This window comes from Lolium perenne, chromosome 5 (assembly GCF_019359855.2).
Source record: "Lolium perenne isolate Kyuss_39 chromosome 5, Kyuss_2.0, whole genome shotgun sequence".
NCBI classification, from domain to species: Eukaryota; Viridiplantae; Streptophyta; class Magnoliopsida; order Poales; family Poaceae; genus Lolium; species Lolium perenne.
The window spans coordinates 210,482,998-210,495,752 of record NC_067248.2 but is presented as its reverse complement, the minus strand read 5'-3'; the positions used below and the strand labels follow the sequence as shown (position 1 = coordinate 210,495,752).

The window sequence follows — 12,755 nt, the reverse complement described above, 5'->3', positions numbered from 1 at the left end:
TGATAATATATATGACTTTATGCCAAAAAGAGGGAGGCTAGGCTCAAGGGGAAAAGTGAGGGCCCAGCTAGGACAAAATGCACCGGTTGATGTACGATTGATGTAGGATTGATGGTTCATGAAAATATTAGGGTAACAAAAATTTAGTGAAGATGGGAGCTTAAGTATATTTCTAATAGTCAAATCTCATACATATAAAAGCTCTAGAAAAATCTGCCACAACACTTTCAGTAAACTGACACAATTGTTGCTACCTTGTAGCCTTGACGAAAGAAGAGAACGGGGTCAGCCGAAAAGTGTTTACTTATGGATGAACCAAAAAGTACTATCTTCAGTTTCCATCAAAAACTCAAAATCTTAACAGACGACATAGAACTAAGCAAAGTGACAAAGCAATTGTGTGGCCCCAAAATAAGAAGGCACTAATAATACCTAGCAGAAGGAGACCAAGAAACATCCACAAGTACAAGACATGCTCCAGAATGTAAAATCTGGTAGCAGTAGCAGGAAATTTGAGTTCTACAACAGGAATAAATGCCATGCTTAGTAACTGTACACCGAAGGTACTTCCCAGTAGGTTCATACCAGAATGGTTGGTAATGGATAGGTGGGTAAAATGGACTTTTCCGCTTCATAGTTGATCCGTCTCCCATTCTCTCGCCAAAAAGTTGAAAAGAATGAATATATTCCTTATAGCAGATAAAAATACGAGCAAAGCTTGTGAGGGGTACTTTAAGGAACTGGGGGGTAACTTTAAGGAACTTGAAACTCTATAAACTAAAATGAAGGGTTGTACTGAATCTCTAGAAATAAATAGGCCACTTGTCTTGCTAATTTTCTCCCGGGATAGCACATATCTTGCTTTAGGCTGCTAGTTCAACAAGGCAACACTGTCAAGCTGCAATAGGTGTTTGCGTGTAAACTACACAAGGCCAGCAGCGGGGCAAACTGAAAACCTTAGAGCATCATTATGATGACATAGTAGTAGTAGGTTAAGTCCGAGTTCAATCTTGCCATGCTCCATGGTTTTCCTTTGCACAACCATCACTGATCCGACAACTTATACATGATCCAAGGAGTTGGTGGAAGAGCGGGTGGTGGCTGCTTCTTCTAGTGTGCCAGTGTTGTGTTGTAGCATCGCTTGAACCAACATTCAGTCCACCTACATAGAAGAGAATTTAAGGTGTGAGCACTTGCACTGAAATCCAATAGATGTAGCAGATTTCCAGTAGGTAACCGAATGGGAGCAAACAATTGCTTAGGGAACATAACATCATAAGCATGTAACCAAAAGAGCCAGTGTCTAAAACAATTACCCAGGAACAGCCTAGCCAATGTTCCAACAAAGACGACAATGACACTCCATGGAACCAAAAAAAAGCCCGTTGTTAATTATGTGCCAAATATTTGCTCCTCGGAAAAGAATAGGTTGCCTATAACATCCTGATATGATTAGTCAGCTTCTATCATCATATAATTATGGTCAATGTAGCAAACAAAAACTAAATACAAAGGACGCAGTTATCATGTGTCAATCTCATGATCATGCTGAACAATCATTTCACAGGGATATATATAAAACAAAAACAAGAACACATGCTGAATTAAAGAGTATTTTTGGTACAACAAAGTAAACACGAACTTAGCACAGAGCATAGAAAGCAGGAGAACACTAAACTATTCTCATTTAAGCATAACCAGGTCTCTCCTTCGCGCTACTTGATATGGTCTCCCGCCGACATATAATCACCTCCTGCGAAGGCTTTAGAAACTAAACAGACATGATGGAGAACCTAAGAATATCAGCAAATAATATATGCATTATTCATATAATATGGCCAAATAATTAATACCTTCAAATCTGTAAACCACAATTGGACAAATAATATATGCTTTATTATTATAAAAATGTGAGGAATTTGAATATGAAATAATTTTGTTTTTATTCGTTTTTTATTATTATTAGCAAATAATATATGGATTATTCATATAATATGGCTAAATAATTAGTATCTTGAAATCTGTAAACCACAATTGGAAAAATAATATATGCTTTATGATTAAAAAATGTGAGGAATTTGAATATGAAATAATTATGTTTTTATTCATTTTTTATTATTATTAGCAAATAATATATGCATATATTATTTGTCCAATTGCGGTTTACAGCGTGATGGTGGAGCGTCGGGTGCAGCGTGATGGTGATGTAGGTGGACGTGGAGGTGGCGGCATGCAGGAAACGCGACGGTGATGGAGGTGAACATGGAGAGGAGGCAGCATGGAATGAATGCAGAGATGTAAAATACACAAGGATATATGTCGCTAGTTCATACACATTGTTCGATATATCTTCTTCGGTATAGTGTGATGGTGGAGCGCCGGGTGCAGCGTGATGGTGATGGAGGTGGACGTGGAGGTGGCGGCATGGAGTGAATGCAGAGATGTAAAATACACAAGGACATATGTCGCTAGTTCATACACATAGTTCGATATATATTAAAAGACACATAGTTCGATATATATTGAAGACGATTTATAGAAAGACACATAGTTCATACAAATATAGAAGACACACACCGTACCACACACACCACCATCTACTCATCATCTCTAAATACTGAGACGATTGATGTCTACTCACGCTTCTTTTCCTGTAGACAGTGTTGGGCCTCCAAGAGCAGAGGTTTGTAGAACAGCAGCAAGTTTTCCCTTAAGTGGATCACCCAAGGTTTATCGAACTCGGGGAGGAAGAGGTCAAAGATATCCCTGTCAAGCAACCCTGCGATCACAATGCAATAAGTCTCTTGTGTCCCCAACACACCTAATACACTTGTCAGATGTATAGGTGCACTAGTTCGGCGAAGAGATAATGAGATGCAAGTAATATGGATGTATATGAGTGGTAATAGCAATCTGAATAAAATATGACAGCGAGTAAACATGCAGTGGAACAGTAAACAAACAGTGACAACGGCGCCAGAAAATGCTTGCTGGTGTGCAGTTGACGTGGGAGATAGGAATCTTTGTGGTGTGACTTTTCTATTCGGAGACAAGGCCTGGGGATCATACTTTCACTAGTGGACACTCTCAACATTGATCACATAATAAAACCACTCTACACTCTCTTGTTGGATGATGAACACCACTAATTGTGTAGGGCTACAAGAGCACCTCAATGCCGGAGTTAACAAGCTCCACAATATTCGATATTCATATTTAAATAACCTTAGAGTGCATGATAGACCAACGCAATTATACCAAGTACTAACATAGCATGCACACTGTCACCCCATGCATCACGAAAGGAGGAATAGATCACATCAATACTATCATAGTAATAGTTAACTCCATAATCTACAAGAGATTACAATCATAAACTACGCCAAGTACTACATGATGCACACACTGTCACTATTACATCATGGAGGAGGAATAGAGTACTTTAATAACATCACTAGAGTAGCACATAGATTAATAGTGATACAAAGCTCATATGAATCTCAATCATGTAAGGCAGCTCATGAGATCATTGTATTGAAGTACATAGGAGAGAGATCAACCACATAGCTATCTGTACAGCCCTTAGCCTCGAGGGAGAACTTGTCAACACCCGGATTTTTAAGTCCGGATGCCTATTATGTCATACATCGCAATCCCAGGAATATTTTTGTTGCGAGGCATAATAGTTAACTATCACAGTCATCATTCATTACAAACCATAAGTCTTACAAATTTGGAATCACATGATCCATATTACACGAATAGTTGATCTATCGATCAACGAACAAACACAAGTTCATAGTTCATAGCGGAAGCGTAAGATACACGGACTCTCTAGTCCACAGGCCAACGCTTGACATCGGAAGACTCCTAGTTGTCGTAGGCGTCCTGCTGGTCGTCTCCTTGTTCATCTTCATACTCTGGCCATTTGAATAGCCAGGGACAAAGCCGTGAGTACTTTAAGTACTCGCAAACTAATACTAATGTAAGTGCTAGACATTCTAGTATGGCTTGCTAAGCTCTAGTTTATTTGCATAAAGCTAGTTTTAGTTCACAAGTATTTGAGAAAAGCTTATTCAAGTGCTAACTAACTCAAGTGGGAACATTACTGTCATTCCCACCATTCAAGTGGTGATTCCAATTCAATTCACCACAAGTCATTTCACCATCATCTTTCAACATCATTTTCAAAGATATGACATCGGAAACTGTATGGTCTTTCCAACCGTCCGTAACCGTGGACGCGGCTATTCGAATAGGTTTACACTCTGCAGAGGTTACACACTTGTGCCACAACATTTGATTTCATCCGTCGGGATTACCCCGAAGCATCGTAACACAGTACGCGGATCATCAACAATAACCTTTCACTTACAAATCCTAGTATGAGCACCTCTCCCCATGAGCTTGTCCTCCCAGTGAAGACCAACTGTCAACCTGGGAACTGCACAGGGCTTGGCCGTACAATTCACCTCAATTTCACATCATTTCTCAACAACGGAGGCAGCCTCAAGCGTAACCCCTATGACGTGTGTTCAGAGGGAACCCATACTAAGATGCATAAACTTCCAGTTAAGCCCTGCCCATAATCAGGTATTGTGGGGGTACTTAATAATTGGAAAGGTATCGCATTCAAACCAACATCATGTTTATCAAAAAAATCACCATCTTCTCTTGGTCATATTCACCTTCAAAAATCATTCAATGGAATGCTTCATCATTCCAAGGTTTCAAATTCATTTGAATTCACATTGTTCCCATCTAGAGTAGTCAAGTTTTATTTCATTAGCACTAGCTCTAAATCATGAGGGGTGCTATCTTGCTTTGCTTGATTGAGTCTACTTCACTACTCTAGTAACCAACCTTTACTTTGACCAAAGTTAACTATAAAAGTAACTCTTGGGAAACAACAAGTAAAACTTGTAAAGTATAAACTTTGGATAGGCTTATGTAAGAAGAGGTAAGATTCATGGTGCCTTGCCCCAAGGGGCTTTGCACTTTGCAAGAATATTAGCTTGCCTTGGTAGTTCTCAAACTGTTCCTCCTCCTCCTCTTGGTAGCAACCTTCTTCTTCGGCGTACTCTCCGGTGCTACCGTCTAAATTTGAATACGAGTATAATTACTCACTAATTCAATGGCTATTCCATACATCACATATAAACACACAAACTATTCTAGGCACACAAATAATCTACTTAGGGTGCATGGGTTGTGTTGTTTGAATAGAATTCACTTCTTTGTATTTAATATGTAAATGATAGTTTCCATAGGGTTCTTGAGAAATAATTTCCTCTCATTGAAATCTTCTTAAGATTTAATTTCTCAAACAATCATATATGAACTCATATTGACCTAAGTCAAATGTTCAGCATCATCATTTGTGAAAATGATTTAAATGAGGTAGATCACCTCATATCATTTAATATCACTACATATGATTTAAATCTCAAGTAATTCATATAAGATAGTTTGGACCAGGGGTCCAAACATCCCATGAATTCATGTGAGACAAGTTTATGAAGTATAAGACTCCACATAATTTACTTTAATAGTTTTGGATAATATCACTAGTTAAACTAGCCATAATCTCCATCAATTATACTAGGGCATGATCATGCAAAGTGACCACACCATTTTATTGCATAAACAATTAGTGTAAGTCAAATGTGAGCTATTAGAGTTGGAATTAACTTAATATCTTTTTTGGTTGATTTTTAATAATTATTTGAATAGGGAAAAGTCCCTGCATTGTTATTTTTATCGCATTAATTCTACAAAGAATCTAGCCATGGGACCAGTGGCATGTTGTAGATAATTTCACTAGCTTTCCAACAACATAAAGTTCATTAAATTTGGTTGGGCCAATTTGAATCTATTGAATTTCAAATTGGAGGTAGTATTTAAATTAATTTGGAATTATTTAAATCCAGTTTGAATTAAAAGGTCATGGGAAAATTAAACGGGCCAGATTCAAACTAAACGGCCCAAGCCAGCCCAGCCACGGTCCAGTGACGCGCGGGCTGCCTGACAGAGGGTCCCGCCTGTCAGCGAGTGTTAAAACCCGAAACGGTATGGGTGAACCAGAGACGTAGGATTAGATCGCAGATCTACGGCCGTGGTTCATCGTCGTCTCCGACGAGAACCCGATGCTCTAGTGGCGGCGGTAGGGGGTCGGAGGGCTTACGGCGGCTCCAGCGAGGGATGGCAGTGTGCTCGGGGTAGATGTGGACGACGGCGAAGCTCCAGGTACCGGTGGCGTCGCCTGAGGTGGCTCCAATCGTCGGCGAGCTTCCGCGGCGGCGTGCGGCAGTGAGGTAGAAATTGGGCGGCTCTGGTGGGCAATGTGGAGCGGCGAGGTGGCTGGGAGATCAAGGAAGGAGAGGGAGGAGTGGTGGTGTGAATGAATCGACGAGGCGATGCCTCCTTTTATAGGCGAGCAAGTGTGCTGCGGGGCAGGGTGGTGGTCGACCATGGCGCGGCTTCTCCGGCGAGTGGTCGAGCTGGGCGAGGGTGCTGCGATGCTCTACGTGTCTAGGCGAGGCTAATGGCAGCGACAGCTTGGTCAGGGAGGGCCTGGTTGGGTCGCGTTGCTTCCAGGCAGGTCGCGGCGGTGGCGGGATCTTCTTCTCCGTCTACGGCGGCGGCGGTCCAGGGTCTGGTCGAGGTGCTGTCTGGCGGTGTCCAGGTGGCGAGGTGGTGCTCAACTCGTCGAGGGAGGGGCCAGGGCGAGCTTGAGGTGGTGGCGCGGCGCGTGGCCAGTGACGTCCGCGAGCGTGTCCATGCGCGACGTCATCGGCATGGTGAGCGCGTTCTGGGCGCGCGTCGTCCGGCGTGTGGTCGCTGCTCCTTCGACCATGGCAAGTGTAGGCGGCGCTAGGGTGGTGTGGTGGTGCGTTTTGGCACGGTGGCCATGGCCAGGGAAGAAGAAAGAGAGGGGGAGCTCGACGTGGGTGGCATGGCCGGCATGGCCATGCACATGCACGCTATGCTTGCCCCTCTAGGGTTTCTATGCTGCATTGAGAGTGAAAGGGGACCAGGGGACACAATGGTGTAGGTTGGGGTAGATTAGATGGGGTAGAATCACTATTTGCAATAGTGTGTAATAGTGCCATATTTGGAAATTGATGAATTTGTCCAAATTTGATTTTATTCAAAAGGTGGACCAATTTGAATTGTGTGTGTTTAGATAAGTTGTATTTGACCAGAGATGATTAGAGGTGGTGGTGGAAAAGTTTTAATTCAAAGTTTGGAAAAATTGGATAAGTGGAGATTGTTGAATATGTTAAAAAGTTGAAACTTTGGATGAGCATAGCTCTTGATCCAGAATGATTTTGGCATGGTGATCTTTACAAAAGTTGTTCACCTTGATGTTGACTTTGAAATGGTGCAAAGAGTTAGCAAGATTTGGTTTGAGAAAATTGAATGGCAATGGCTCAAAGTAGTGATCAGACTATAAATTTCAGTTTTGACCATTATCATATGTGAGCTAGTTTTGCATTTGGAATTTATTTGAATTGTGAAACTTTGATTCCAAAAGTTGTAATAAGTGTTTAATAACATTATTCAACTAATGGTGAAGACCAAAATGGTCTAGGGTCAAAATTTATAAAAATGCCATAGGGCATATGTTAGGGTTTTTAGGGTTTTTCATTTATTGGAATTTCTTCCTCTTTGATCTATTTGGTTGGTGATCTTCATATGATCACATTAGGGTTTTAGAGCATAGCAAATACAAGTAATAACAATCATCATGGCATATCAATCAAATGCACAAGTCCTATGCATGGTACTATATGCAAATTAAAAAGTTTTTGTTTGTTTGAAATTTTGCTCTCTGGAATTCTCTAACTTTCTTTTTATTGAAATTTGGGGTGTTACAAACCCTTCCCCCTTACAAAAGATCTCGTCCCGAGATCGAAAAGAAAGTTAGGTACTAAAGAGATATGGGTACTCCTTCTTCATGAAGTCTTCACGTTCCCATGTGGCTTCATCCTCAGTATGATTGCTCCATTGTACCTTCAGAAACTTGATACTTCGGGTGCGGGTGGTTCGGTAAGCTTCCTCCAGGATGCGAATCGGCACTTCGCGGTATGTCAAGTCCTGGTTCATATCCACCGATCGGTGATCGATGTTCTTGAACACTTCGGTCTTCTCCGGGACTTCAAGGCACTTCCGGAGGAGTGAGATGTGAAACACATCGTGCACAGCCGACATTTCTTCAGGTAGCTCCAGTTGATAAGATACTTCTCCTCGGCGGCTGAGAACTTTGAAAGGTCCGACATATCGAGGTGCGAGCTTTCCTTTCAGTTGAAACCTTTGCATTCCTTTTAAGGGGGATACCTTGAGATAGACGAAGTCTCCGATCTCAATGGTCATCTCCCGACGTCTCTTGTCGGCGTAGCTCTTCTGTCTTGATTGCGCCGTCTTGAGATACTCGCGAATCTTGTGGACTTTCTCTTCGGCTTCACGAAGAACATCTGGGCCAAAAACTTGGCTTTCTCCGACTTCCGACCAGTTCAGGGGGGTATGGCATTTCCTTCCGTACAAGGCTTCAAAGGGGGCCATCTGTAGGCTGGCTTGGTAGCTATTGTTGTAGGAGAATTCTGCGTAAGGCAGGCAGTCTTCCCACTTGGATCCGTATTCCAGTACACATGCTCTCAGCATGTCTTCTAGTATCTGGTTGACTCTCTCAGTCTGTCCGTCGGTCTGGGGGTGATAGGTGTCGAGGGTACTCCTCGCCAATGCCATCCGATAGGGGCTTAGGGTTGACGGAATCCTGTAGGCTGACACGAGACATCGGTTCACAGACAAGCGGGGAGAGCGATTTACCCAGGTTCGGGGCCCTCGATGAGGTAAAACCCTTACGTCCTGCCTGTCTCGTGTAACCAGTATTGCCCTATTCGGTATTGACAAACTGGAGGCCCATGAAGACACCCGAAGGCTAGATGGGCCACTAGGACGGTGCACCAGAAGATTCCTTGACGGGCAAGACAAGGAAGCGAACAAACAAGGAAAGATTGGATCTAAACTATCAGAATCTAGTCGTATTCGGTTAGACCTCTTGAGACCTGGCCTCCTATATAAAGGCCAGGAGAGGGGCTGCCGAAGGACACGAATAATCTGTTGCGGTCGAAACCCACCGGCGAGCAGCGACGGGCAACACAGTAGAGCCGGGAACAACTTAGGGCTGCGGCTGGCCCTGGTCCCTCCGAGCGACGGCCCGCAAAGCCTCTGGAACACACGTCCGATGCTGGTGCAAGGGCGTGCCACCTGACCTATACCTGGTCAGGAAGGTGATGGAGATGCCTCGCTTAGTTTCCTGCATGGCATACACGTAAACATTAAATACGAGCCTCGATCGGCTCTCAGGTTATCCTGTGAATCGGCTCAAGGAGCCGATCCACCCATGATTCGTACGAGGTGCACGAATATATGGTGGTCCTGCTTGATCAAGACAAAGCTAAAGCGATCTACGACGATTTAGGGTTTTCACCGCATAATCGGATCATCCTACTCACGATTGGGCCTCGCGGCCACGCACGGTGATCGTAAGCCGATCCTAGACAAGGCCTAAAAATCAACACGAGGTTGATCCCCGGAACATCCTGTCTAGGACTAGCAAACGACACCCTACGTGCCGCTGGATCCTCCAACCCTTTGTAAGGCCTAACTATTGCAGATATTAAACTAATCCTTGAAGAACAAGGAGCAACCGTAACGGATCGGATCTACTAAATAATGATCAAGCGGGGTGCCGCCCCTACACCTAAGATAGGTGTAAGGGCGGCTAGATATGCAAGGGTTGCACTACGATAGCATATGATACGAAGAACAATGCTAACCCTAACATATCTAAGATAACTACGTTGCTCGCCATCAAAAAGGCTTCAGTACGAGCAACGCATGAACAACGAGATAGGCTTATGCTGCCTAGATCGCAAGATGCGATCTAGGCAGCATGATGCTTACCGGTAGAAACCCTCGAGACGAAGGAGTTGGTGATGCGCCGAGATTGATTTGTGGTTGAACGTTGGTTGTTGTTTATTCCATAAACCCTAGATACATATTTATAGTCCAGGGGACTTTCTAATTTAGGCGTGCACCTAACCGTGCACGGGTAAAACTCTATCTAAGATGCGATCTACTATATTACAGATATATGGGCAATCTAGCCCAACTTTGCATATAAGGCCAATTCACGTATTTCTTCCGTATATAATCTTTAAGCCCATCTTGATCGCGGCCCACCTCTAACTTGGTCAAATTCTGGTGATAACACATGCCCCCCTGGTTTTGGAATTGATAATTCCAAAATCACTCTGTCTTTTCTTCGTCGGGTCATGTCATGGCAGAGCAGAACCGTCGCAGCATTCTTCATCATGATGCCCTGCCTTCTCAACTATTCCACGTGATTTGACCGTTGTCTTTGGGCACCGCCTCCTCGGAAACTGCTGTGGCATTGAATTTCTACTATAGCCCCTTTATTTTAACCGCTCTGAGCAGTTTGCCACTTCATCACCTTGCTCTGTTCTGGCCATCGGCACCCAAAAAACCCCCAATCTCCCATAGCCATGTCTTCCTCTTCTTCCTCTTCCACCTCGTCGGTCTTCTCTGACTCCTCCTCATCTCGCGAGCTGACGCCGGAGTGGGGCTCGTTGGCGGCGCACGACATTCTCGCCCCAACGATGTGGGACAAGGAGGAACACGATTCCTCCATCTGGTCTGAGGATGACAAATCCCTGACCGACGGAGAGGGAGACCTTCAATTCCTCGTCGAAGGGGAAGAGGAGGCGGAGAGCGAGGACGACCGCTTCTCCTGGGACGATTTCACCTCCTCCGAGGAAGAGGCGGAGGAGGACGACGACGACTCCCTCGAAGGTTACCCACCAGCGAAGCGCCTCCGCACCTGGTGGGACGACGACAGCGATGACGACGATGAGGAAGATGAGGCTCCCGTAGAAGGCTACGGAAGCTCTGATGAGGAGCCTCTCAGCAGCTGCGCCGGAGGCAGCGACGACGAGGGCAGCAACGGCCCCTAGATTAGGGATCAGTAGTAGTAGTTGGCTTTTGCCCTCTTCTTCCCTGAGCAATCGGCTCTTTCTTTGTAAGAAATCCCTCTATTAATGAAGAAGATATTCCTCAATTAATTTCGCTTCCTTGTCAACTTTGCCGATCGTCGAATGGAGTTGTCGTACAGAGAGCCGATAGCAGAACATCGGCTCGCATTTGCGATCTGAGGCCAAGCTGTTGCCTAAACACGCAGTCCAACAGGCCTCAATAGGCCTAATTCTCATCCAAACCATCAGATTGAACTCCTCAGCAACCCACTAGGAGATTCGTCTCACACATCATGATTTCTGGTCTGAACCGATTCTGTTAACTTGCTAATTTGAGCTTATTCCTCTAGAGTCGATATCAGCGTATCGGCTTTATTATTCTGAAGTCGATGCCCGTGCATCGGCTGTATTTGCATACTGTTGTCTCCGTATGTTTTCTCAAGTCGATGTCTGCGCATCGGCTGTGATGATTTTTTTTTTACTGGCCGATTTAAAATCGGCCCCCATATCTTACTGCCCATCATCCCACATGCTTGGGAAATACTTCTTGAGGTGTTGACCATTGACAGCTACTGGGAACTTCTCGCCGTCCAACTCTTCCAACATATATGCATTACCCTTCAAGGCCTGGACAAATTTGTACGGACCGTGCCAATTAGGAGACCATTTGCCATATGCCTTGTCCCTGGTTCCTAACGGCAACACAGCTTCCCATACTAGATCACCAACTTGAAACTCCTTTGGTCTAACCTTCTTATTGTAGGCACGAGCCACCCTGGCTTTGTTCTCCTTAATCTTCTCCAACGACCAAAGCCTAAGTTCTGTTGCGTCCTCAATAGTATCACTCATCAAAGCTGCATATTCTTGAGCTGTCAGATCATTCTGAAACGTGACACGTCTTGATCCAGCCGTAATTTCCCAAGGTAATACGGCTTCCTGTCCATAGACAAGCTGGTACGGCGAAGTCTTTATAGCTCCATGGCACGACATGCGGTAGGCCCATAACGCTTCTGATAACTTCTCATGCCAATCCCTAGGGTTCTCGTCAATCTTCCTCTTGATCAGCTTGATTAGGCTCTGATTGGATGCTTCAGCTTGCCCATTAGCTTGAGCATAGTACGGAGATGATCGGATCAGTTTAATCCCCATGTCATCGGAGAACTTCCTGAATTCTTTAGAAACAAAGACCGAACCTCCATCGGTCGTGATAGTTTGGGGAATCCCGAACCTATGAATGACGTGTTCTTTCACAAACTTGATCACATCTTCTGATTTCACCTTCTTCATAGGGACGGCTTCCACCCACTTGGTGAAGTAATCTGTGATAACCAAAATCCATTCATGTTTTTTACTCGACGCCGGATGGATTTTGCCGATCATATCCATGCCCCACCCCCGAAATGGCCAAGGCTTGATGATAGGGTTCATCGCTGATGCTGGTACCATCTGAATCTTCCCGAACATCTGGCACGCTTGGCACCCCTTGTAATAATTGAAGCAATCTTCAAGCATGGTGGGCCAATAAAACCCTGATCGCCTGATTAGCCACTTCATCTTATGAGCCGACTAATGAGTTCCACAGGCGCCTTCATGCACCTCATGTAAGAGCCGATTAGACTCAGTTGGTCCCAGGTACTTGAGTAGTAATCCTTCCAACGTCCTGTAGAACATGTCGTCTCCTATGAGGACATACTTCAT

The 12,755-nt window shown here is 44.3% G+C and overlaps 1 long non-coding RNA gene across 1 annotated transcript; it reads right to left on the bottom strand.

Moving 5' to 3' along the window:
• Positions 1-242: 242 nt before the first annotated feature.
• On the bottom strand, positions 243-1,800 carry LOC139831354 (uncharacterized). Its single transcript, XR_011746063.1, has 3 exons — positions 1,317-1,800; positions 586-1,162; positions 243-491 (listed from the first exon to the last, which is right to left on the bottom strand). It is a non-coding gene; the product is annotated as an uncharacterized lncRNA (long non-coding RNA).
• Between the last annotated feature and the right edge of the window lie 10,955 nt (positions 1,801-12,755).